The 12,832-nt window shown below is 44.4% G+C and overlaps 1 protein-coding gene across 2 annotated transcripts in view; it reads left to right on the forward strand.

Annotated features, from left to right (window-relative positions):
- Positions 1–12,832, forward strand: part of PLEKHG1 (pleckstrin homology and RhoGEF domain containing G1) — a 254,209-nt gene that overhangs the window by 16,199 nt on the left and 225,178 nt on the right. The gene's annotated exons all lie outside the window — the stretch shown is intronic.

A 12,832-nucleotide genomic window follows, 5' to 3' on the forward strand; every position in this document is an offset into this window, starting at 1 on the left:
ATCTTTCAGAAAACTCAAATTGCTCTTATCTTTCTCGGAAATTATCTTTAATTATCATTGTATTCAACTTCATGTGAACTTCATGTGTATGAAGGTCTTATCCTTATGTACTTATCAACTCATCCAAGTTTTATTAAATTATGTGTATAAAATAAATATTGCCTGTGTGTAGAAACACTATATTCATCCACCTTCCTCTTAGCATCTCCCTTCCCTGCTTTATTTTCCTGATTAGCACATGTATCTGCCTGATGGATGCACCATAAATTATTGTTTATCTTTAAAGCTCCATGGAGGGAGGAATGCATCTTCTAATTAAGAAAATTTCCAAATAAACACAAATAGAGAGAATAGCATAATGAACCCCCATGTACTCATCTTCCAAGTTCAAGAATTATAAACATTTTGCCAATCTTGTTTCACCTATTTCCCCATGTGTCCCCTCCCCCGCCTTGTTGTTCGGTCGCTTAGTTGTGTCCGACTCTTTGCAATCTCATGGATTGCAGCATGCCAGGCCCCTCTGTCCTTCACCATCTCCTGGAGTTTGCTCAGACTCATGTCCATTGAATCGGTGATGCTGTCCAACCATCTCATCTTTTGTCGCCCCCTTCTCCTCCTGCCTTCAATCTTTCCCAGCATCAGGGTCTTTTCTAACGAGTCAGTTCGCATCGGGTAGACAAAGTGTTGGAGCTTCAGCCCCAGTCCTTCTAATTAATATTTAGGATTGATTTCCTTTAGGATTGACTGGTTTGATCTCCTTGCTATAGAAGGGAATCTAAGGAGTCTTCTCCAACACCGCAGTTCAAAAGCATCAGTTCTTCAGCACTCAGATTTCTTTATGGCCCAGCTCTCACATACATACATGACTACTGGGAAAACCATAGCTTTAACTAGATGGACTTTTGTTGGCAAGGTAATGTTTCTGCTCTTTAATATGCTGTCTAGGTTGGTCATAACTTTTCTTCCAAGGAGCAAACGCCTTTTAATTTCAAGGCTGCTGTCACCATCTGCAGTGATTTTGGAGCCCAAGAAAATAAAATCTGTCACAGTTTCCATGTTTCCCCATCTATTTCCCATGAAGTGATGGGACTGGATGCCATGATCTTCATTTTTTGAATACTGAGTTTTAAGCCAGCCTTTTCACTCTTCGCTTTCACCTTCATCAAGATGTTCTTTAGTTCCTCTTCACTTTCTGCCATAAGGGTGGTGTCATCTGTATATCTGAGGTTATTGATATTTCTCCTGGCAGTCTTGTTTCCAGCTTGTGCTTCATCCAGCCTGGCAATTCGCATGATGTACTGAGCATATAAGTGAAATAAGCAGGGTGACAATATTCAACCTTGATGTATTCCTTTCCCAATATGATGCTCTTGACAACAGGTGACCAAAATATTGGAGCTTCAGCTTCAGCATCCAGTGAATATTCAGCTTCAGCTTCTAGTAAATATTCAGATTTGAGTTCCTTTAGGATTGACTGGTTTGATCTCCTTGCAGTCCAAGGGACTATTATTAGAAGTTGAAGCTCTTTAAATTGGCCCTCAAAAGGGCAGTAGGATTGTTCAGAAGTAAAACCAAAATACTGCTTTCCCACTGCACAGTGGACAAGAACAACAGTGAGAAAACCCAAAGCACCATCTGGACAGGAAGAGGGAGAGTATGGACACAAGGGCAGGGAGGCCTGGGGAGGGCTGACATCCACTTGGTAAGCCCTTGCCTCCATGCAACCTTTGAGGGTCTTCTAATGGTGACACAGACTCAATGGACATGAGTTTGAGCAAACTCAGGGAGATGGTAAAGGACAAGGGAGCCTGGTATGCTACAGTTCATGGGGTCGCAGAGAATTGGATGCGACTTAGCAACTGAACAACTTCTAATAAGGCCAAAAAAAACCAAACGCCCTCAAGTTCTACCTTCTCTTCTGAGTAAACACTAGACAAAAACAGTTCCATAAAAATCAGGTTTTGTGCCCTCCTGGCACTGTAGATGGTTGTGTCACATTTCCAGAATTAGATCTCTGTTTCTACCAACCTCTGAAAGAATGATGGGGTAACACTTTAGATGCCTGTCCCATTAAGATTACTGTCAGGCACATGGGGCACCCTCATACATTCTGAAGTAACAACCGGTCTTATCAGTAACACATTGGTAAATCACTTCTCATAGTAGTTTTAGTTGCAAGATTGGTCTTCCTCTCCATCATTGGTCTGACATATGGAAGCACCATCTCGACTTTATGATTTGAAGTAATTGCCTGTTTCCAAGGCCGCACCTTGCTCTGAGGCAGATTAGCCTGGAATTTGAGGTGAATAAAGCTTTGGATAACCTATAACCTCAAGCAAAGTTCAGTGCCTCTCCACAGCACGGAGGGTTCCAAAGTGTTAGCTCTAAATCTGATAGCTTTGTACCTGAACATACACCCTTGAGCCCTTTTCTCTGTGACATGTCTGGGTCCCCACCTGTCCAGCCAGCCCCCAAGTCCCTGCAGAGTTCTGTTTGCTCTGGCTTGGCCTCCTTCGCCCCTCTAAAAGCCGTCATCTGCTTTAAGCGTCCCCTCCTTCTTCTTTCCAGATCTCCTCACTGGAAGTCTGGTCATATGCACGTCCTTGCATGTATGCTCAGTCGCTTCAGTCGTGTCCAACTCTTTGTGACCTTATGGACGGTAGCCCTCCAGGCTCCTCTGTCCATGGAATTCTCCAGGCAAGAACGCTGGAGTGGGTTGCCATCTCCTATTCCAGGGGGATCTTCCCGACCCAGGGATCTAACCCCCATCTCTTATGTCTCCTGCATTGGCAGGTGGGTTCTTACCACTAGCACCACCTGGGAAGCCCTCTATTTGCATGCTCAAATTCTCACAATAGGAAAAATTATATAAATAGAAATTTATAGAGGCTAGAATTTTTTTTGTGAGAGGAAACAGATTGAAGAGGGGTTGCAGGGAGCAGTCTGCTATATGACTAGAGGGGAATTCTAAATAAGGACCAAGGAGACTGGAAGGGGCAGGGTATCTGGGATCAAGTATGGAGAGAATGAGAAGGCAAGGGTAATGGTTTTGAGGCTTTACCTCTGGTTCCCATTTGCCTCCTGTCTTATAGTTCCCTGTTGTATCAAGGAGTCCTGACTAGTTCAGGCAATGTTCTGGAGGCTTTGCATGTATTTATTCATTTTGTGCTCACAAGCACTTTGAATACATGCGGTCATTCCCGTTTCATAAATGAGGAAATGGCTGCACATTCACTCGTGTCTGACTCTTTGCAACCCTGTGGACTGTAGCCCACCAGGCTCCTCTGTCCGTGGGACTTCCCAGGCAAGAATACTGGAGTGGGTAGCCCTTTCCTCCTCCAGGGAATCTTCCTGACCCAGGGATCAAACCTGCATCTCCTGAGTCTTCGGCATTGGCAGGTAGAATCTTACCACTGAGTCAGCTGGGAAGCCCATAAAGAAGCTGAGGTGTAAAAACAGGTAAGGTGTCCAAAGACATTCAGCAGATCAATGGCAGCATTGGATCAGTGCCCAACAGACTGGCTTCAGATCTCATGCTCATAGTATACTTGGTGTATGAGTTAGGACTGGATTCCACTGCAAGTGAGGGGGAGAGGGGCACATGGGACTCACAGGTCTGAGGAGGTCCGAGGCTAGTAGGTATCTCTCTGCTCGTGGGTACCCAAGCTCCTTCTATCTCATTGCCCTGAGAAATGTCATCTTTATTATGGCTTCTGTATCCCCAGGTGTTGTATCTGCGGATCCACCCAACCAAGGATCGAGGTTGGCTGGTTAAATCTGAGGATGCAAAACCTATGGATTCAAAACATATGGATAGGGAGGAATGACAATATTAAATGTACTGCACTGTTTTATACAAGGGACTTGAGCATCTGGGAATTTGGGCATCTACAGGGACCTCCTGAAACCAGCCCTCCGAAGTTACTGAGGGACAAGTGTATCTAGTTAAGACTGAGGATTGCATTATTGAAGAAGACTCTTTTCTCCTAGTGGCTAGTTGGGGTGCAACTTTCTTGATAGGAGAAAAGGAAAATGGCAGAGGAAAGGAAAGTCAACAGCTGGGGTCTCTGAACTCTACTGCTTGAGTACCTTGCAAATCTTGGCCCATGACAGCCACCCAAGCATTCAAGCAACTATTGGGGCATCTTCTCTAAAGGGGAAAAAAGACAATGTTTAACATCTGGCGGGATGCTCCACTTCATTACAGATAAATTAGATGCTGGTGTTTGATTAACAACTGGGCATTTCCATCAAACAGTTCATCCTGGCAAGGGCTGTTTACTAACTTAAAGTCAGAAGCGGTCTCTTGTGAAGAGGAAACTGCTAAAGATGTTAATCGTCATGGGATGTCAGTCATTCGTGGTGATGTCAGGAAGCAGCTGAAAACTGATCTGGTCGACTTGCCTCCTTCAGCTTAGTGTCTTGTAAGAACTTGCATTTCTGTCAAAGAGGTGTCCTAGTCAGAGAATTGCTTGAAGGACTCCATATTTGCACTGAATTAAAATCCAAGAGATGATTGAAGTTGCAATATTCTCAAGCTACTATGATAGGAAAAAAAATGGTCAATGCAAAGTTCTAGAAGTAAGACCTAAATTGAGGGAGGAATGATTGAAACCTCAGTGAGAGGATTAGAAGGAAAATCAAGACATTGGATAACATTTTTTTTTTAACCAAGATTAAAAATTTGAAGAAGTGTAATTGGGTTAAATTATATATTTTTCAGAAATTTAGATTGAGTGAGTTTTCCTCTATTGCATGTTCCCAGAGAATTACAGGAAATCCTTTCTAACAGGGTATCCTGAGTCGGAGGGTTTGTTAAGTTTAAAAAAAACACGCATTTGGTGGTATGCTACTGGTGAAGATTATAGAATCCCTTATGCTTCACTGAGTTTGAAGAACTACAATCACTTTAATCACACTTGTTTTCACGGTGGCCCAGGGAAGAATTAAGAGACTTCCTTTTCAAAAAGTTTTTGCTAAGACAGCGCTTTTATTCTCCAGTTGAGTCAACGGAATTGTCTTCTATTGGAATTCCAAAATCAGACTTGATGTCGTAGTGAGGTTTAAAAGTAAATTGTTGAGAAGTAATTAACCAGTTAATTACTAGTGCGGCAATATAAGCTTGTGCTTCAGAAGTGTTTTAACTACTTAGATTGCTGGGGAATTTCAGAAGAAGCCTGTTGGTTAATAGGAAGCCTTGGTAATACAGAACTCTAAGTCTCCCTGGCAGCATTTCCCAAAGAACTCAGTTTGGGTCTAACTGGAGCTGCCCAAGAAAATTAAGAACGGTGATGCTGATGGTGAGTGGAGAATAAAGCTGCCAACTGGTGAGAGAGCCCTTGTGAGGCCAAGCAGCAGACCGCTCACCAGGGTTTATAAATGCAAAGGATTTCCTTCCATTCTCTGAGGACATTTGACAGACAAATGATTGCAGTTTATTGATGGGCATATCAGCAAGCATTGTTTTGAGAAGGGCCTGGGGTGTGGGAACAGGTTTGAAAGGGTGATAGAAAGTGAATATGGTGTGAGTTGGTGAATGTTTAACGACCTTTGAGGTTTGGTGGCTCTGTGTGGGTGTGTGTGTGTTCACACAGGAGACATACATATACACATACATGCATATAATTTAGATAAATTGTACTGTCATAAGGGATGTATAGCACACAATTTGCAAATAACAATAAAAACTGATTCTCATAGAATGTTTTTATTGATGTTTGCTGAGCCTCTTATATTCATAACCAACCTATTAATAAGTGAATTTAGCCTCAACATGAATATTGTTAGATATTTTCTTTGACATTAATATGACAAAAGTGAAACCATGAAGATGTATGTCAGAGCTTCTTGCTGTTTGTCAATGACATAATACTCCTCTGCTGAACTGAATGCTGGATGAATATTTCCTCACTTTTGGTGCCTTTTTTTTTTTTTTTTTTTAACGGTATAACAGCTCCAGATGTAACTCCCTTCTATGTTCTAGAGTATTTGCATTTTCTCCATCACTTTCTTAGACATAAAGAGAACAAATAAAAGCCCAGATTTGTAGTGTTTGCCAGCTTCCATGGTGTAAATATTCCTGCTGTGACTACTTTCAGAGTTGGAGAGAAATGTTTAATACCATGACATTTTTAGTCATTAATATGCTATTTCGATCATATAGGGAAAACAGATGTCAACAGCCTCAAGAGCATAGATGACAGTAAAATAAGAAGTGAAGAGTTTGAGCAATGTCTATTTTTGTTTCTAAGGCATTTTGTTTAATTTTGATTACATTATTTACATTTTAATGATGACTTTAACAACTGGCTCACGAAATTCCTGAAATTTAATAGCTGGCTCTTGTGAGATGCTAAGGAACGGAGCATTGAGTAGGAGAGCGTCAGGCCTCGCGATGCACAGAAGCATTGGGAGTGACCTGAGAGCGCACATCTGAGAGGTTTTTACCTGATGAAACATATTTTGAAAAGCAGTGGCGATTTCCCTCCATATATGGGCCAAATGCATTTAGGTACTGAGTACAGGGGGTCTCCAAGTTACTAAGGATAATTTCAGTCCAAAAGGTGGAGTAGCCCCTGCCCAGCCATTGCTGGAGATCTCTCTCTGGTTACCCCCTGGCTTTTTATGTACTTGGGGTGACGGGAGTAGCAGCAGAAAATGAGGAAAGAGGGGACTTCTCTGGTGGTTCAGTGGTTAAGACTCTGTGCTTTCACCGCTGAGGGTGTGGGTTCGATCCCTGGTCAGGGAACTAAAATCCCACAAGGCCTGGGGCATGGCCACAAAAAGAAAAAAAGGAAAGAAAAACAAGGGAAAAAACTGTGGAGAGTGAAAATAGTTTAGACTTGTTTTGGGGACAGAGCCTGGACCTTTTGACTCAAATGATGATTTCTCTCAAAATTCTATCTATTGAGAGATCCATGTTGGTTAAAGATATGATGGGAGGTGGTTCAAAGGTCATCTCTACTCTGTGCTCAGGGTCCCTCTGCATAGCCTTAGCACTTCTGTTCAGTGGTCTATCCCACCTGTCCTCTAACCCTGTTATTGTTCAGTAGCTAACTCAGACTCTTTGCAACCCCATGGACTGCAGCATGCCAGGCTTCCCTCTCCTTCACTATCTCCAACAGTTTGCTCATACTCACGTCCATTGAGCTGGTGATGCCAACCAACCATCTCATCCCCTGTTGCCCCCTTCTCCTCCTTCCCTCAATCTTTCCCAGCATCAGGGTCTTTCCCAATAAGTCAGCTCTTCGCATCAGGAAGAATGTGAAAGATTGGAGTTCCTTCAGAGCCAAAGGATTGGAGCTTCAGCTTCAGCTTCAGCATCAGTCCTTCCACTGAATATTCAGGGTTGGTTTCCTTTAGGATGGACTGGTTTGATCTCCTTGCAATCCATGGGACTCTCAAGAGTCTTCGCCATCAAGTGTGGTCATGTTCTTTCCCAGTCTCCCCTCTTCTGCCCTCACCAAGAGTTTTCCAGCTTTCTCCACCTTTGTACTTGCTCAGAGCCATCACACAGCTTAGCAAGCAGAAGACCTCAGAACCCATGCTCCCTGAGAGACTCATGGAGGATTGTAATGGTAGACCTATTCTTCCGACACATTTTCATTTGAATTAACTCAGTGTTAATTAATATTCATTACTATTAAACTAGTTCAGCTTTATTCCCAATATCCACCGAGACCCTCTCTACTAAGGGAGTGGATGATGAAGTAGAAAGGAAGTCAATTTGGGACAGGGAGCCTTTGAGGACCCAAGGGTGGCTTGTATGGAGCAGTGTTGTGTTAGTCGCTCAGTCATGTCCAACTCCTTGGAACCCTGTGGACTGTGGCCCACCAGGCTCCTCTGTCCATGGAGTTCTCCAGGGAAGAGTACTGGAGTGGGTTGCCATTTCCTTCTCCATGTATGGAGCAGGCAGAGAGGTAAAATACTTGCTTCTAGATGCTTTGTTGCATCAGACATGAAGGAAGAAATGTTCTTTTTTTTTCCTCCCTCCCACTTCACACTGCCCACAGCTCCAGAGACCCAAGGCTCAGAAAAACACCCATTTGCTGCTTGGACTGCTTGTAGTGTTTGGCGTAAATTGATTTCTTTTTCGAAAGATGTGTTTTGAGTTAAGGGGGTATTTCTGTTGTGTTAACACATGTAGACTGTCGTATTGAGATTAACACTGACATTTAGGCTGCTGAGTCTTCTGTATAAATTCCATGTTTATTTGGTCACAGTCACACAACCATCTTTATATTTTTAGTGTATTTATTTTTGCCTTTGTGTTTATTCTTGCTGTTTATTTTATTGTGTATATTTTGATCATTTTATTGCCTTTTTAAAAGGGATGTTCGCATGCATGAAGAGAAAGAAAAAGATAAATTCCAGTTGGTTCATTAGAAAGAGTTCTAAACCCGGACTCCTTAAAGCTGTAGCCTGGCCATGGAGAGGAAGCCCCAAATGCTAGGCAGCCTGTTCGTGTTCCTGCCGCAGGAAGACACCTTGACTCAGTGGCCTGCCCAGCTCTGCCTGTTCCCGGCCACACCTAGGCCAGATCTGGCAGGTCCCCATCCCTCAAGAGATTGCTGCAGCCTCCTGGCCTGTCCTTTGTCCCCCCAGACCCCTGCAGTATTTATGCAAGCGGGGCAGGGCTCTGTATAAACACTGTCACTCCCTCTCTGACCATCGGGCACTCCACACCCTCTTAATCCAAGTGAGGGTGAAAAGGGCCAATTGTGTGTTCTGTTTTGCTTATCTTTTAAATTGCCAGATCTTTTTGACTGACTAAGCTTTTTTTTTTTTTAAGTTGTCTAGACTTCTGCTGTAATGAGGAGTATGTGTGTGTGTGTGTGTGTGTGTGTGTTCATTCAGTAAATGTCTGTGCCTGCCTGTTCTATGCCAGGCATCCTTTATTTGCCATGTCGGCACTTAGGATACAAGGGTGAACAAAACAGAGGACCTGCCCTCCTTCAGTCTGCATTCTCTGCAGGCAATAGATATCAACAAGTAAAGTGAAATGTTATCAAGAATGACCAGTGCAATGAAGAAGAGTCAGGCCAGGGTTACAGGGTAGAGAAGGAACTTGGATTGGAAGGGTGGTCACTTTCTCTTACTGTTGCCCAGGCCCATCTCATCTGTGGATGTTAAAAGTGAGAGCCAGAAGGAGAAAATAAAACTCTGCTGTTTATTCTGTTCTCTGTAAGGAAGAAAAAATCCAGCTTCTCTTTCTTGGAATGAATCTCCAATGTCCCTGACTTCAGTTTCTGGGCTTTAGTTTGCCAATGTTAAGATGCATTTAATAATAGTAACTGGCTCCTAGAGTTGTTTCAAAGGGTGATGGAGTTAGTGCTTGTAATGGGCTTAGAACAATGCCTGGCAAATATGAGTCCTCAAATGGCAGCTCTAGTATGTACAGTAATGATATAAGTATCTAGCTTATATCTAGTAAGTATCTAGCAGTTATGCCAGGAGACTGTGTTCCAGAATGTCAGGACAGAGAGCTGCTCCTCTTCTGACCGCCCCCCTCCCCGCCCCCGCCCCAGGCCACAGTAAGAGAAGGACCTCAGCTTCCCCCTTTGTCAAATGAAATCCTCTTAGTACGCTAGCCTCACAGGGTTTTGTTGTGCAAATCAGTTTAAACAACATGAGATCCCAGTTTGAAAACTGGGAAATGCTGTTGGAAATACCACTACACAGGGTGGTATTGAGCACTAATAGGGCCCATAATAACCTACTTAAAGTCTCTAAATATGAGTGCTATCAAAATACACGTTGTAATCATTCATGCTGCACATCTTGTCCTCCTTCCCTTATGGTGGGTTCCCTCTGGCTGACATCTCACCCCTGGTACAACCTCCCATTCACTACGTGGTTGTGGGGGTGATGCCTTATCACCTTGCGCTTGAATCCAGTTGTGCCGTTAGTGCGGTTGATCTTGACTTTGAATGCAACTCATGTTTGAGCCTTTCTTTCCCTTACTGGTGCCTCACATGATTCTTTCCCCTGAGAACTCTGTCCATCTCTGGATCTGCTTGGTTGTGCCAGCCTGCACTTCACGTTATACCAGGTGGAAGGAAGCCAAAAGCCAGATGAGAATGGCATACTGTGACGCTGTCAGACGTGTATGTATATGTTGTGTGCACCTGCTCAGCCGCTCAGCTGTGTCTGACTCTGAGACCTCCCTGGACTATAGCCCACCAAGCTCCTCTGTCCATGGAATTTTCCAGGCAAGAAACTTCTGTCAAATGAATGAATCTCTTTAAAAGCAAAACTGTTATATGAACATTTATTATCTGTATATAAAGCACTATTCCATATGCTGAATGATGACTGGCTTTAGCCCCAAGACAGAGAATAATAGTTTGTTATTCTGTGTTCAGGGGCTTTCCAGGCGGCTTTAGTAGGAAAGAACACACCAGCCAAGGCAGAGGACGTGAGAGAGGCAGGTTCGCTCCCTGGGCTGGGAAGATCCCCTGGAAAAGGACGTGGCAATCCACTCCAGTATTCTTGCCTGGAGAATCCCATAGACAGAGGAGCCCAGCAGCCTACAGTCCATGGGGTCGCAAAGAGTCGAACACGACTGACGCGACTTAGCACAGCACAGCATTCTATGTACAGAGACAAACAGGAAGCATGCCCAGTGACAGACTTCTTTGGAAATGGCAAAACTTGAAGGAACTGAAGCCAGTTCTGCTGTGGGGGCAGCATGGTGGGGCAGCCATCCTGTGTCCTGTCGCCTCAGCTCACCCCACCTCCGTGGGGCAGTCTTTGGTACCAGAACATCTTAATTTCTCAGAAAGCATTGAGCTGTTTCAAGAATTCTTCCCCGACCCTGACCCTCCATCCCAGGCTTCTCTGGACCGCTGTTTTTGAACCAGGTAACTCAGTTGGACCCACCACAGAGACACTTGCCCCTCACTAGCTCGCCTCTCCCTGGAGTAGAGTCCACGAGACTCTCCCCTCTCACCCCGTCCGGACAGGTTTGTTACAGGAAGATGTGTCCAAAGGCTATGTTAGTGAAGCTTCACTGTCACAGACCTGCACATGGGGTTTTACCACCACAGGAAGTCAGAAGCTTTTCCCTTGAATTGAAAAAAGAAATCAACAATTGTTTGCTTCAGTCCCTCCGAAGTGCCTAAAAACCAGCGAATTGTATCGTAGCACCCTCCCCCTCCTAAGGATGAAGACCTTGTCAGCTGCATTGTTTCAGCCTCTCAACAAAGAGGAGGTGGCACTTCCTCTTGTGGCCAATAGATACGGAGTCTTAATTAGCATCTTTTGTTGTTTTTCTGTAGGAAATGAGTGATTCAGCTTGCTGAGGCCACTTCTGTCATTTGTTAGGTATCCTGTATGTCAGGGACATGTTCTTGAAGTTTCGCTTCTCTTTTCCTTGGCCTCGCCCTACCTAGTGTAATTCATCAAGTAGCCCTGAAGTCACATTTGATGTTATCATGCCTTAAACCACACAGGTGCAGCTGCAAAGAGGAAAACAGATGGGCAGGGTTTTTTTTTATTTTTTTTGCCTTTTTCCCCACTTTGCAAGTTAAATAACCTTGCAAGGGGGGAGAGCATTACATAGTTTTGTGAGAGCTCCTGCCCATGGGCCAACATCAATACCATCTTTGGTAGTACTCTGGGAGGATATAGGCACCAATTTAAACATTCTTCAGTAAAAAGAATGAGCAGGACTCATGGGGTTTCAGTCTTAGCTACATTTCCCCTATCCCCCTCTCTTTAAAAATTAGGATGGGGCTTCCCTGATGGCTCAGTGGTAAAGAATCCACCAGTGCAGGAGATGTGGGTTGAATCCCCGATCCAGGAAGATTCCCACATGCTGTGGAGCAGCTAAGACCATGCACCACATTAGCCTGTGCTATAAAGCCCGTGCTCCTCAACAAGAGAAGCCACCACAATGAGAAGCCCACGCACCGCAGCTAGAGAGTAACCCCTGCTCTCTGCATCTAGAGAAAAGCTCACACAGCAGCGAAGACCCAGCACAGTCAAAAATAAATACCCGAATAAAATTATAGCATCTTTCCCTGGAGTAGGAAAGGGCAACCTACTCCAGTATTCTTGCCTAGAGAATCCCATGGCCAGAGGAGTCTGGTGGATTACGACCCATGGGATGGCAAAGAGTTGGACATGACTGAGCGACTAAGCATAGCTTCCTTAGACTCTAGCACTCTTTCAAGTATGGTCCAGAGTGCCAGTATGGGTCCCGAAGACCCTTTCATGGGTCCATGAGGCCAAAACTATTTTTATAGGAATACTAAGACCCTGTTTGCCTTTTCCCTCACTTCTCTCCTGAGGCTGCAGCAGTGTTTTCCAAAGATGCCACGGCATATGAGAGCGCAAGAGACAGAGTGCAGAGGGAGATGTGAGAACCCAGCTGTCTTCAGTAAAGCCAGACATTCAAGAGACTTCAGTTCAGTTCAGTTCAGTCGCTCAGTCGTGTCTGACTCTTTGCGACCCCATGAATTGCAGCATGCCAGGCCTCCCTGTTCATCACCATCTCCCGGAGTTCACTCAGACTCATGTCCATCGAGTCTGTGATGCCATCCAGCCATCTCATCCTCGGTCGTCCCTTTCTCCTACTGCCCCCAATCCCTCCCAGCATCAGAGTCTTTTCCAATGAGTCAACTCTTTGCATGAGGTGGCCAAAGTACTGGACTTTCAGCTTCAGCATCATTCCCTCCAAAGAAATCACAGGGCTGATCTCCTTCACAATGGCCTGGTTGGATCTCCTTGCAGTCCAAGGGACTCTCAAGAGTCTTCTCCAACACCACAGTTCAAAAGCATCAATTCTTCAGCGCTCAGCCTTCTTCACAGTCCAACTCTCACATCCATA

The sequence above is a fragment of the Ovis aries genome, chromosome 8 (genome assembly GCF_016772045.2).
Source record: "Ovis aries strain OAR_USU_Benz2616 breed Rambouillet chromosome 8, ARS-UI_Ramb_v3.0, whole genome shotgun sequence".
NCBI classification, from domain to species: Eukaryota; Metazoa; Chordata; class Mammalia; order Artiodactyla; family Bovidae; genus Ovis; species Ovis aries.